This window comes from Meleagris gallopavo, chromosome 1 (assembly GCF_905368555.1).
Source record: "Meleagris gallopavo chromosome 1, MGAL_WU_HG_1.1, whole genome shotgun sequence".
Taxonomy (NCBI): Eukaryota; Metazoa; Chordata; class Aves; order Galliformes; family Phasianidae; genus Meleagris; species Meleagris gallopavo.
The window spans coordinates 40,657,079-40,671,069 of NC_139404.1; the positions used below are offsets into that span (position 1 = coordinate 40,657,079).

General features: G+C 36.6%; 1 long non-coding RNA gene across 4 annotated transcripts in view; it reads left to right on the forward strand.

Moving 5' to 3' along the window:
* Window positions 1-1,798: 1,798 nt before the first annotated feature.
* LOC146545261 (uncharacterized) overlaps window positions 1,799-13,991 on the forward strand; it is a 66,467-nt gene continuing 54,274 nt past the window's right edge. For all 4 annotated transcript variants that reach the window (XR_014882830.1, XR_014882829.1, XR_014882832.1 and 1 more), the window contains exon 1: window positions 1,799-2,017. This is a non-coding gene — a long non-coding RNA (uncharacterized LOC146545261). The remainder of the gene's footprint in view (window positions 2,018-13,991) is intronic.

Here is a 13,991-nt window from a genome sequence, read left to right on the forward strand (position 1 = left end):
TGACTTATAGGCTTTGACAACACACATCAGGCTGTTTAAATCATTAGAGTGTTATTTTTCTTCCCCTGAGGAATCATAAAGAGAAGCCCCACTAACCTGTTGGCTTCCCTCTGCCCTCCTTTACCCTTTTGTTTTACAAAACCTTAAGTATGTAGATGGGATTCCTGGAGTTTGGCTGGTTTCAGAGCAATCTGGGGACTGATTTGCTTAAGCTACCCAGATCCCATAAATTTAGGACAATTGGACAGAAAGAAGAGGCCAAGTTCAGGGACAAAAAGCTGGGAGAGAACGTCTGATGATTACAGTACCGAAGGCTTCCAGGAGGAACTTTTTCTTTCTTGGCCATAAAATGTAAGGGCAAGCATGATGCCATAATGTTACATCTGCTAAAATAAAAGGAGAAAAGGGTAACTCAAGTCTGGGAATAAAGTGAGGATTGAACTGTCTACTATTGCAGCTGAGGCTGATTTTTGGGATTCTGCCAAGAGCTCTGGTAAGTATGACTAGGATAAGGTAAAGATTTTGTATCACTGCAGTGTTATTTATAACTATAAGGGTAAACTTTACCCTTAGATTAAGACTGAGGAAAAGTGTGGATAACAGCAGCTTCAGAAAATAGTGACACACACACACACAAAAAAAGAAAAATCAGGAGTCCTATGAAATGAAGAACAATTCAGGGCTTTTCTTGAAAATAGTGGAAAGATTAGTAAACATAGAAGCAAAACTGTAATAGAGAATGAAATCATTGAGGATATAAAAGTGTCTTAAAATTTCCAAACCTGTTATTTATGCTAAAAAACAGAAAGAAAAAAAAATTGTATGAAGATTATAGCAAATTTTATTTAGGGAGATGACACTGGACAGTAATTTTCTCTGCATTTTCATTCTCTTATTATTATTTAAACACATAAGAATTTAAATCAAAGACCACCTGGACTAGCCATCAGATAAACAAGACACAAAAAAGATGACTGCTCTCCAGAGAAGTCTTTATCTGATTCCCTTCAGACTGTTTTTCACTTTCTAGAGTAGGCCAATCCACACACAGACTTGGATCCCAGATGTGACCTGGACCTTGCCTTCTCACAGCTGGGCTGTAGATAACACAGCTCATACTCACCAGACTCATTCTGCTCTGCTTCTGTGTGTATGGTGGGACAGCATGGGCACTACCCTCACTGCTCTTGGGACTGGTATTATTCAGCATCATCAGTGACATCGATGGTGGGCTTGAGTGAACCCTCAGCAGGCTTGGTGATGACACCAAGCTGAGTGGCATGATTGACATGTTAGAAGGAAGGGACATGATCCAGAAGAATATCAACAAACTTGAAAGGTGGGCACGTGTGAACCTAGTGAGGTTCAACATAGCAAAGTGCAAGATTTTGCACTTGGATCAGAGTAATCTCAGATACGAGATATGTGCACAGACTGGGAGAACTCAATGAGAGTGGCCCTGTGGAGAAGGACATGGAAGTCCTCATCAGTGAAAAGCATGACATGCAGTGTGCATTTGCATCTCAAAAGGCCAATGGTATCCTGGACTCCATCAGGAGAGGGGTAGCCAGCAGGACAGGGAAATGATTGTCCCTTTCTACTCTGCCCTCATGAGGTACCATCTGGAGTACTGCATCCAGGTCTGGGGCCCCCAATAAAGAAAAAATATTGATCTTATGGAGAGGGTCCAGAGGAGGGCCACAAAGATGATTCTTTCCAACCCAAGCCATTCTATGATTCTATGACCTCCTTTTGCAGCCTAGTCAGCTGCTCAAGAAGATCACTCAGTTGGGCTGTCATGGTTTTATATTTTTTTTTGTTTTGGTTTGGTTCTCAGTATTCCGCATCAATACATCATGTAGTATACTGGGAGTTAAAGTGTTAATGCTCCAATTCCAGGCACCTATCCCTATACGTTACAGAAGTCATGGGATCTGGCCCTTCCGGGTGGGGCGGTCTCTTACTGCCTGGCAGTGGGTGCTGGAGGGTGCTTTCCTGGCCGTTCCAAGCTTTTCAGGTTTGAATCGGTATCGGGAACTCTCTCTCTCTCTCTCTCCCTCCTGTTTTATTTGATTTATTAGTCTCAATTTCAATCAGATTGTATTATATTGTGTTATCTTGCATTCCGATATCATAATTAGTAAAATAAGTTTTCCTCCATAGATTGTTGCCGCTGTTTTTTTGGTTTTCCTCCCTTCCTTCCCATTTTGTGGGCTGGGAAGGGGAGGGCAGGGGCCTACCGCCCCCCTGTCACGGGTGTAGATTGATCTCGTTAATGCACCTATGACACTCCTCACTTGCCTCAATCCCATGGGTGGCCACTAGATTCAAGAGCCCCCTGGAGCCAAAAGTCTGGGTAGCTGTCTCACTGCTCAGGAGATATGTCTGGGTGTGTGCATCAGCTGAAATCGTTATCAGATGTTTAAACTGACTCAGTGAAGAAATGGATCACTGAAGAGGAAAGAATGGGCAAAGTGAATAAGCCTAGAAGCTGTGATTGAAGTTAATCTTAATGTCTGGCAGTCAAGATTCAGAATTTCATACCTGCCTTATAGACTTGATCATAGAAGCATAGAATCATCATGGTTGGAAAAGACCTTGAGATCACCCAGTCCAATTATCCACCTGGCACCAAAATTTCCCACAAAAAATGTCCCTTGACACGACATCTAAACATTTCTTGAATACCTCCAGTGTTGGTGACTTCATCATCTCCCTGGGCAACCTTCCTAACGTCCAATCTGAATCTCCTTTGGTACAACTTGAGGCCATTCCCTTTAGCCCTGTAACTACTTACATATAACGCCAAAAAAGGCAAACCCCCATCTCACCACAACCTCCCTTCAGGTAGTTGTGGAGTGATAAATCATTACTGAGCCTCCTCTTCCCAGACTAAATAATCAGTTCCCTCAGCTGTTTCTTGTCAGGCTTGTGCTACAGACTGCTCACCAGCTTCATTGCCCTTCTCTGAACTTATGCCTGGCTCTCAATGTCTTTCTTGTAGTCAGGGGCCCAAAACTCAACACAGTAATTGAGTTGTGGCCTCACCAGTGCTGAGTACAGAGAGGTGATCACTTCACTGCTCCTGCTGGCAACACTATTTCTGATAAAAGCTAGGATGCCATTGGTGTTCTTGGTCAGAGCACTGGGCACACTGCTGGCTCATGTTCAGCCAAGTGGTGAGCAATATCCTCAGTGATTGATGAACTGTCACAGGACCTGCAGAATGGTGTAGTGCTATGTGGAAATTCTGGTATCAGCAGAAAAGCCTCCATGATATTGCTCTCTTTTTGGCATCTCACTAACTGAAGGCTGAGTATAATAAGCCTTAGAATAAATATGAAAACCTAGGTCCTGATAGCTTTATGTATGTGAAGCAGTGATTTTTCCTTTAATAGTCTTTTTGAAGATGGTACAGTTATTCTGTTTTGCAGATGACTTTTGGTATAACAGATATTCAAGAGAGGAGGTGGATGTGATCCCACTTACTAGCTCAAGGTCAATCAATACATGATATGTAAACTAAAGCAGACTGAAGATGAAGAAGGAAAGGTAAACAGGAATGAGAGATAGAAGAATTAAAAAAGTATATTTCTCTTTCCAATATTTGCTGCCTTTGATCATACCTTTTTTTTTTTTTTTTTTTTTTAAAAGCTCTTCTATCTCATTCCTTGGCTATTTTTTCATTTTATATACACAGAAGGAATGTTAGGTAGAACAATTGAATCAAAATAAGTGAAAACCAATTATCACCTTTCCTGGAGCTATTAAAGACTTCCTTTTAACTCAAGGGTAATTCCTACCTATTTTTCTTTAATGAATGTTGGCAGGAGAGGAACAATCTTGAGGCAAATGGATCTTTTCAAGAAACAAAGATCAGAAGAGGCACAGAAACCCTTAAAATATACATTACTTAGATTTCAGTGTGCAGTGCTACTCCACAGCTCTTTGAATTATTATCCTTCGTAGTAAACAAAATAAAATCTGAGTTCAGTGGCATTTTAAAAATTGTCCACTACCTCTTGTTGTTAGGCTGAAAAACATGGAAAGGAGAAGGAAGGACCTCATCATAATCATTCCCCACTGAATTTCATCTCCTGTTCTTTCCTGCATTCTTTCCTCCTGTTCCTCATTCTTTCTTCATTCCTCTTCAGTGAAACACCTGTCTTTCAAGTATCGGAAATTATTAATAACCTTTTAAAAATTTTAAATTATAGTGCTAGTCTGTAGCAGTGTTTTAGCTTTTTAGCTGTTAGGTGAGCAGATTGGGTGTGGTTAAAACATTTGTTTTTTCATTACAATTGAACACAAAGTCTTCTATTGGCTGCTTCCAATTTCTATTCTTAAAATGTTTATATCTAAAATATACCAGATCAAATTCAATATGTATCAGATTTAATATATGAGATCTACTCTGAAAGCAGTGTCTCCTTTTTTATTATTTTGGCCTGTGATGTCAGATGCAGATGGTGGTGGTATAGCAGTAGATGTTGAACCTTTCCGCCAATATTCCATTTTGTTGCCATGTGAGAGATGGCAGCAGAGGGGCAGTCTGAGAGAATGGCTTCTGACATGGAAGTGCATATGAAACAAAGGTGTGTCATTGAATTCCTCCCTGTGGAAAAAATGTCACCACATTCACTGATGTGTGATGAACATTTGTTGAGAACAAACAGTGGATGTGAGTACAGTGAGGCAACAGGTTGTCAGTTTTAGCAATGATGCAGTCGTAGCTGTGAAACAGTGAATCACTACTGATATAGATTTTTAGAAGCATGACATGCTGACTCTTGTCCATCACTGGCATTTATGCATAGGTCAACTCTGTGAACCACTGGGACCTCATCTGCTTTTGAGACTTTCCCCAAATTCTCTTGACAACACTGTGGCTTGGAAATGACTGCTAATACAGCAGGAGTCCTGTCTACTCCTTTCTCCTAAAGGAGCCCAGCTGAGGCATGTGAGGCTGTAACTCTAGGCCCTCTCAACAAAGAACGAGGTACTCCCATAGAGGCTGATTTTATTCAGGTTGTCACTTATCTTCTGTAGAAAAAGTAGTAGAATGAATGGAATATTTTGACTGGACCATGTTGTCTTATACATGGATTTCAAATGGCATATAATAATCTCTTAAAAAGAACATCTGAGTATTCCACAAAAAGGCATGAGAGATGTACAAAAATGTATAAGGACATTGGTTTAAAATACTGCTGAAATACTTTAGCTGAAAAGAGACATTTCAATATACAGATGTGATATATATACTTTTTCAGCTAAAGAAGGAAGATATTGGCTATGTTAGTAGTTTTTCTTTGTGGGATATGTGTGGAAATCCATGATTTCGATCTCAGTTGCATAGATATTTGGAAAGTTTTAAGCAAGACAAATAAAATGAAACCATTTTGTTCCACTCTGGATACCACATTAAAGTACAGTAGCTTCAAATAATGGGTTCATGAAAAAATATTGGATGCCTCTCATGCAGTTTAAGCATCTCATTACTCTGAGGTTATGAATCTGCAGACAGTGGAGGTTCATTTTATGGAAAAATCTTTCAGCTAAAATGGTTATGAACAGATCAATACATTTGTTATGAATAGTCTCTTTTAGAATTTGTGCAAATTTTACTTAGCAGTTTTGAAAGAAATGGAGCCAGATGATTATAGATTTCAGCAATCTTGTAGCTGGTTCAGAGAGTTGAAATCTGTAACTGACCTTTTGGGAAGTAAGAGAAATAACAGAAGAAAATGAAGAAAAAAATACACTGTGTAGTCTGGACTTTTAGGCGATTTTTATATTGGATGTATTTCTAGTATAATAAAGATGTAATGGAAACAACATCCACATAACATTTGGATATTTGGTATCTTTTCTTACAAAAAAGCTACAATTAAGCTACAAAAAGTCTTATTTTCATCCATCATTTTGCCAGAACTACTTTATACTAGTGGTTACTTCCATCTTAGACCTTTAAAATGCTGGCTGCTTCCAAAATGCCTAAAAGGTAGCTGACAAAACTGAGTACAGTTTCTGAAGAAATAGGAATTCAATATCTCATCCGGCACAGGGATGAATTCCTGAACCCCTCACCGTTGATGTCATTGATAATGATATTAAACAGTATCAGTCCTGGCACTGACTTCTGGGGAGCACCATTCTTCACTGATCTCCATCCAGATATTGAGCCACTGACCACCACTCTCTGACTTAATCCTACAGCCAGTTCTTCATCTACTGAACAGTCCACCCATCAAATCCATATCTTTCCAATTTGGAAAGAAGGATATTGTGGGGTCAATTTCAACGCTGTACTGAAGTCCAGATAGATGACATTAGTGGCTCTTTCCTTGACCATTGATGCAGTGACATCACCATAAAAGACCACTAGGTAGATGAAACAGGATTTGCCCTGGTGAATCTGTGCTGATTCTCCCATATTACCTCCGTTTTTCATGTACCTTGACACAGCTTCCAGGAGGATCTGCTCCATGATCTTTCCCAGCACAGAGGTGATCAACAGTGTAAAGTTTTATACCTCATGTCTATTAGCCATCAGTCCCCAATGACAATCTATTATGCCCAGTAAAATTTTGACCTGTGTTTTTTCTCTTTCTCTTAATGCAATCTGATGAAATCATCACAAGATATTAAGCCCTCTGGATCTGGAGGGAAAGAATCAAAAATACTTCGCCCTTTCTCTGGAGTCTTGATGAAAACTGGGAACTACATGTCATATATGTGATTGAGGACACTTAAACTTACCAAAATTCTACCTGCTCCCATAAAATAAAACTTACCTCATGAAATACACCACAGAACATCTAGTGAGAGGAGTTATCTTAATTGTCTCTACTAAATAAGCAATTGGCTTATTAACCTTGAGTTTGAAAGTACGCATACATAGGGAAACTGATTTATGTCAAGAAATGTACAGAAAAAGCAAAAGAAGTGTTATACTAAAGAACACTGAGAACACCAGCAAATAAGATTGTTGCTCAGATTAGGATAAATAGAAGACTAGATTAATTTGATTTCAATGAGAACTGATTTCTTGAAGATTGATTTAATGACATTTTAAAGGTCACCCACTGTATTAATCTTTGAGACTATCTCATATTTTTTACTTTGGAGTATGAGACTGCCTTTATTTTTCTCTCTGAGTGCTACTTGTTCAGTCACTTAAGGATATTAATACTCTATGAGAACCATAGCCAGTTCTGGTTAGACACTTTTGAAGTTTTTTGTGACTGGTCTTGAATCAAATTTCACTGTGTCCACAGCCCTTTGCCAGGGACAGGAGCTACATCTTTACAGGCAACTTGCCTGAGATCTGACAACCCATGACCTAATTGCTGGCATCCAGACTGGCAACAATCCCTGCAGTTTGCAAACCCCTTGACTTTAAATTTCGTATCACATGAGTTAACTTTTCAGAAGCAAATGTGAAATAATAAACATAATGCATAAGCTGATGTTCCATAGGGTTCTGCTTACATTTTATTAATCTAGTACATGGATAAACATATCCAGACATATACTGGTCTAGATAAAATCTACTTTTATTTTTTCTTACTGTATACTATCCAGGTCCATGTCCTTCTGTCCTGGTTTCAGCTGGGTCAGAGCTGATTTTTTTCTTTTTTTCCTTCTATTTCTTGTGCCTGGTATGATGTTATGTTTTGGCTTTGGGAGAAAAACAATATTGACAGCACACCAATATTTCAGTTGTTGCTGAGCAGTGGCTACATAGAGTCAAGGATGCTTCAACATCTTGTACTGTTCTGCCAGCAAGGGAAGCTGAAGGAGCACATAAAGCTGGCAGGGAACAGAACCAGGACAGATTATCCAAACTGGTCAAAGAAGTATTACGTAACAGATGACAACAAGTCAAAAAAAAGTTTGTAAAACTATGAGGAGTTGGTTGTCTGGGCAGTGATTTGTAAGTGGTGAGTAATTGTATTGTGCATCATTTGTTGTTTTATATATATATATATATATATATATACAGATACATATATATAATTATATATATAGTATCATTACTATCATTATTTTCCTTTTCTCTTCCTTTTCTGACTTAGTAAATAATTTATATCTCAACCCAAATGTTCTACTTTTTTTTTTTTTTTTTTTTTTTTTTTAATTCTGATTCTCTCCCCAGCAGGAAACAGCTCTGTGGTGCTGAGCTGCCTGCTGGATTAAACCAAAGCACTTTCAAATCTCTAGACTCTGTCAACTACTATTCATGTCTTGCTTCTACATACTGTAGAATTCTCTTCCATGTTCAGTGTTAGCACTCACCCTTACATGGTAGCTCATTCGCTTGGCTGCCCTTGCTCCTGCTAGGAGATTGCAATAATTCATTGTCTGCTTATGTAGATTTAGGACTACTTCTCTGATTTTTCTACTCATCAGTTACAGATATTTTGTTCTATATTTATTAATTCTCTGTCTTCTAGACATGTGCTCCTAATTTTTTAAGGAAATCACTGTCCAAGGTTTTCCATCAAAAAATGGCTAAGTACATACTTTCTTCGTGGCCTGGAAATAATGTGATCTAGCTGTAAATGGAACATTCAGGTCAGCTAAGTATCTGACTTGTTTGTGTTTGACTAGGAAAGAATGACTGGCAGCCTGAGAATTGTAGTAGTATCCTGTAGATCAGTCATGCAATTTTCTTGAAGCTTTTTTCTTTTTTTTTTTTTTTACTTTTTTTTTGTTTATTTATTTTTGTTATTATTATTATTATTATTATTATTATTATTATTATTATTATTATTTTGGCAGACAACATTGCAATTGCTCTGAAATATCTGATCACCATCAGAAGGTGGTGCTGGACAAGGACCACACAATGAGCAGATCTGCAAATGCTTTGTGATGAACTACACTGTGTACTAAAGTTAATGGATTTTATGAGCATGACAACTATATATTTATTTGAGCATATTACAAAATAAGTTAATTCTAAACTCATTTATCAGCTTCTAAATTCTGGGAATCTCCTGAGCAAGAGACTTTAGTCAATCAAATGCATTTCTAAAAAGAATCAATCATAGACTGTGCATAGGAATTTAACTACATTTATAACAACTTGAATATGTCCTACACACTTATTCTGAGGTAAGTCTGCTGAATCCGCAGAGCTTGTTAATGTCTGACAAGTTACTTTACATATTTATGGTTTAGTGTTTAATGATGATTAATTCCTTAGCAAAAGTATAGTCTCAGCTTTTGACGGCTTTTGCAGAACATGTAGAAAATAAAACATGCCAATAAAGTAAAAAGCTCACATCCTAAAATACACTTTATTGAATCCATTAGCAAAGGCATTAAAATTATACTATAGCCAGAGGAAGAGGATTTGCAGCATTCACAATAAACCAGAACCTTTTTTTTTTATTTTGGAATAGTATTAGTTAATCAATTTAAAATATTCTAAAAAATGACAGGCAATTGTTTTAAGATGATTTTCATGATAGGTTATAGAGTAATTAGTTTGGGTAATGTTGATGGATAAGGTAATGCAGCTTATACTTTCCAAGACTGGGCTCACATCAGCCAGATGCCAAATCACTATCATTGAGTAATGTTAGAGGCAGATGACACCTAATCTTGGGAATGTTTCTTTAGAAACAATCATGAAGTAGAATATACAGAGCTAATAAAGGAGTTGGAAATGCAAGGTATTACACTCTGCGCTTAGTCTAACTTTCCCCTCCAGACTTTGTGGCACTCATTCAGGAAGAGAAATTAAGGATTTGGATATTTTCTTTACATGTTAGTCAATAAAATAAAATAAGATAAAATTAAAAATAAAAAAGGTCTTATGCTTTGAAAAAGCCAGTAGCACTCCTCTCTATGTAAAGATAACTCTGTTTTCAGTTATAGTAGATGGTGGGTTTTTTTTCTGTCTGAGATTTGACAGCAGCTGTAAACACTGAAAAGAGAAAGAAACAAGTGAAGTGAATAAATGCAGCTTGGAGCAGAATCTAACAATGAGACAGATACTGATGATAGGATATTTCCTTCTGATACTAACTGATGTGCCTTATAGAAAATGCAACTTCTGTCGAGTTAAAAAAAAAAGAAAAAAAAAGAAAAAGATTATCAATTTTGAGACAGAGAGCTGTGTTTTAGACAATGCAGTGACAATTTGCAACATTCTTTCACCAGTTTAAATGAAATGTGATTTACATCTGTTAAAACAGAAGAAGAATCAAGCACTTTCAATGTGCATTTTGAAGAATTTCCTTTAGCTGTAGGGTTTATTTTTTGAAGCTTCAGAAATTTTCTCACTCAAACATTTGTCCTTATTAGGAGTTTCTCACAGGTTGATTTAAAATGCTCTATTTATTTTAGCAAGATTTTTCTTTTAATTGAATAAATCCTCCTGAATATGAAAGTTCTAACTCTTCGTGATGGTATTGAATACACATTGGCATTTTCCATTGTTTTGTTTTTGTGCAAGAAAACTGATTCAGTACATAGATCTGTTAATCTCTTTCCCATTTGTGTAGTAATTGAATACCCTGATCGAATTATATCGAAGTTCTCTCGCAACTTAAATTAATTTATTTGAGTTTATACTTTTGCAGTTTTATTCTCTTCTTGTTGTACGTTGTCTTATGACCAAGGGCCAGCATCTAAACTTAGACATTGCTCTTTTATCCTGAAATAATTCAGTAAGGAGGCATTAAATAAGCAAACAAAAAAGCAACTGGAGATTATCTTAGTACAAGATAACCTTGGGTTGCTGCTAGCCCAAGTAGATAGCAATGTCACCTTATCTAGTTAACGTCACTCTTTGTATGGGCTAGAGATTAAAGATACTGTTTTCCTCATATAATTTATTAATTACATATATATTTTTAAAATTGAATATGTTGAAATTTACATCCAGGGAAAGTAAATACTTAATGCCATGTCAAAGCTTTTTTTTTCCTGCTGTGTATTCCTCAGTTTGGAAGTGGAAACTGCATTTGGCTAACAAATCTGTTCTGAGGTGAACAACTAGTTGGGTTATGCCAATTAAGATGTCAAGTTTGAATGTGTTTGAATTCATTAACAATCTTCTAAACTCACTGTAAATTTCCCTGGCATTTGCAATTGATGGAACAGTACAGGGGTGATTCTTACAGTAATGATAATGATATAGATTGCAAAAAACATTGTCCGCTATCATCTTCATGAGATGAGATGACCTCATATTTTTTTAGCTGGGGCAATGACTGAGTATTTCTTAGAAGTCAGGTAAACCAGCTTCTGTTTTGTTTAAGCATCTGCAAATACTCTAAAAACAAATTAGCATCTGTTTTGCTGCGATTATAGGGTAGAGAAATCTTTCTGTACCTTATGGCTGATGTCTTCATTTCTGCTCCCAGTGGATATATAAGTACAACATCTTATCTGACATAAATTCAATTACGGGCAGGTCTGCCACAGAAGAATAACTCCTGAGCATATACTAATTGACTGGATAGGAACTGGAGCATATAATGGGACTTCACTTTCTACTCTCTGAGGTACACTAAGTGAATGCCACATAGGACAAAGGGGAATTTTAGAAATGAAGAATTCGAATACCTATAAATATCCTATAAAATATTAGATAGCTTTAATTTTATTTTTTTTAATGGAATAAATATAAGGATTATATAAATGTAAAAAAAAAAGTGATACTGACAGGCCTATCAAAATCAAGCATGAGTCTGTATGTCTGTGTGGCTTGTAGACTTTCCACACCAACATGATCAAGATGGTGAATTAGATTAAATTTCTCATCATCTTGACTGCAAATTTTAACTCTGCTGTATATACAAAATGTCTGTTCTTGTTAGTCTGATGTTACTTCCAGGTCTGTACTTTGTATGTCACTACTCTCAGAAAATAAGGAATTATTTAAGGCAGCAAAAGGCAGTCTTCTACTAAATTTGGCACCACAACACGAATTACTTGCACAAATCTCTTTTAGCCTTAAAAACAATAAAAAAGAATTACTTCTATATACCTTTTATCTATAAAGTAGATAGAATTAACCAAAAATCAAACTATGCTTAATGCTGATGTTTGTACTAAGGTTTAATGGGATACAATAGTCATCTAAATTTAAAATATGAAAAAATTCTATTTTCCAACAGTGAGTATGCATGTTAAATTCATATACAAATACGTATCTGAGAATAATTCCAAGATAATGTATATACAATGTCTGCACAAGGCAGGTATTGCAAGAGCTCTCTGCATCAGTCTGGCTTTTGAACACTACTAGAATGAAAATCGAATAGCACAGAAGATGGAGATCAATTTGGGCACCAATTAATTTTTTCTCTTGCCTTCAAATACCTTTATATTCAAAACAATCTTCAAGTTATTGCTGTTGTGTCTTTCTGTAACTATATATATAGTAAAAAATTTCAGGTATAGAGCTCTTCTGTAAGGTCTAGACTGCTATTTCGTACTTTGATATACAAAACTTACCAGTTCCTAATAATACAGTCATATCAGCAACACTGAAACAAATTTTTATTGTTACAAGTTTCACAAAGGACTTTATAAAGACACAAGTTGCTATCTTCTTGTGAACAAGATGGTTGAAAGAAGCTATTGCAAAAACATCCACTTTGGATGAAAAATGCACATGGAAAACCTGTTAATGTATAAACTTCAGCTTCCATAAGGTGCTCTGCACTGTAACAGGGGTTGTCAGCCTGAAGAATCATGAAAGGCAATGAATACCTGGGGAAAACAGGGAGGCAGGATTTAGCCACTAGAGCAGTGAGATCTTGCAGAAACTTACCCTTTCTTTTTAAAATAGGTTTATTTTTCCTGTCACCCCTCCAATAACTTTGAAAACAAGAGGAGCAGTTTTAAACTTTATTTTCTCAGCACAAGCAGCTGCAGTATATTTCAGAATATCTACCCTCCTCATTTGGTTTGTTCATTTCATGTTCACAGTCTTCTCCATTTATTTCCTTTTATTTATTTTTACACTTTTCCAGAACTTTATGGTACCTTGATTCATGTTTTGTCCTCATTCTTTTTCACTGCCACAAACTGCTGTGTATATAAGTCATGCACAGAGTAAAAGTGATGAGTAATGCAGACTATATGTTTTATAGTGGACTCTGTTATCTTACTCAGAAGATGGGATATTGAAAATGGAAACAATCCAGACAGTTCAATAGCTTCTCAGTGTAAGTCAGCAGGAGGCAGTGAGTGTCTCATTTGCATTTCCCACAAAAAGTGGTTCTTAGATTGGTTCTGCTGACTCAGGAGCATAATGTCTTTGTAAATACATGGACTTAGGCAGACCTGTAATTTACATACCTAAAATGACTTTGAGCTCAGTAAGCCCACACAGAGGCTATACTTTTGAATAGTTTATTTATAAAAATCACCAGTGCACTCACAACTAACAGAGAATTGACTTAGACTTGTGTCTGCTAATTCTCTCTCTCTCTCTGACTATCTAAACTTAAAGTTAACTCACAGCATAAACAGATGGGAGAAAACATAATTTGTGGAAGGACATGCTTTAGCTTACCCAGCTCCCTTCAACTACTTTGTGTGAGAGTTATATTGTGTTACATTACCTTTCACTTTGTGGAGAACAGAGTATGAAATAATGAGGAAATTTGAGTGAATATTATGGGATTTATCTTACAGTGCCTTACATATAACTTCTGAATTTGGCTCACAGGTCCATTGACTGAGAAGAGAGAACAGGGCATCCACAACAGCCAGCAAATGAAACAATAGTTTAACATCATGCGAAAATGTTAAGGTAGTCTGTGTTGTAATGTGAATATCTGAATATCTAAAACAGTAACTTGATATGAGGCAGGATAATAGTCTCAGACTTAAGTGAGACAGCAGATATGTAAATGTGACATCTCAAATTGTACGGTGAAAGTTAAATTATCACTGCTAAAAATGACTTGTTTGGGAAAATTATATTTACAGCACTTAATTCTCTTTCTCCAAAACTG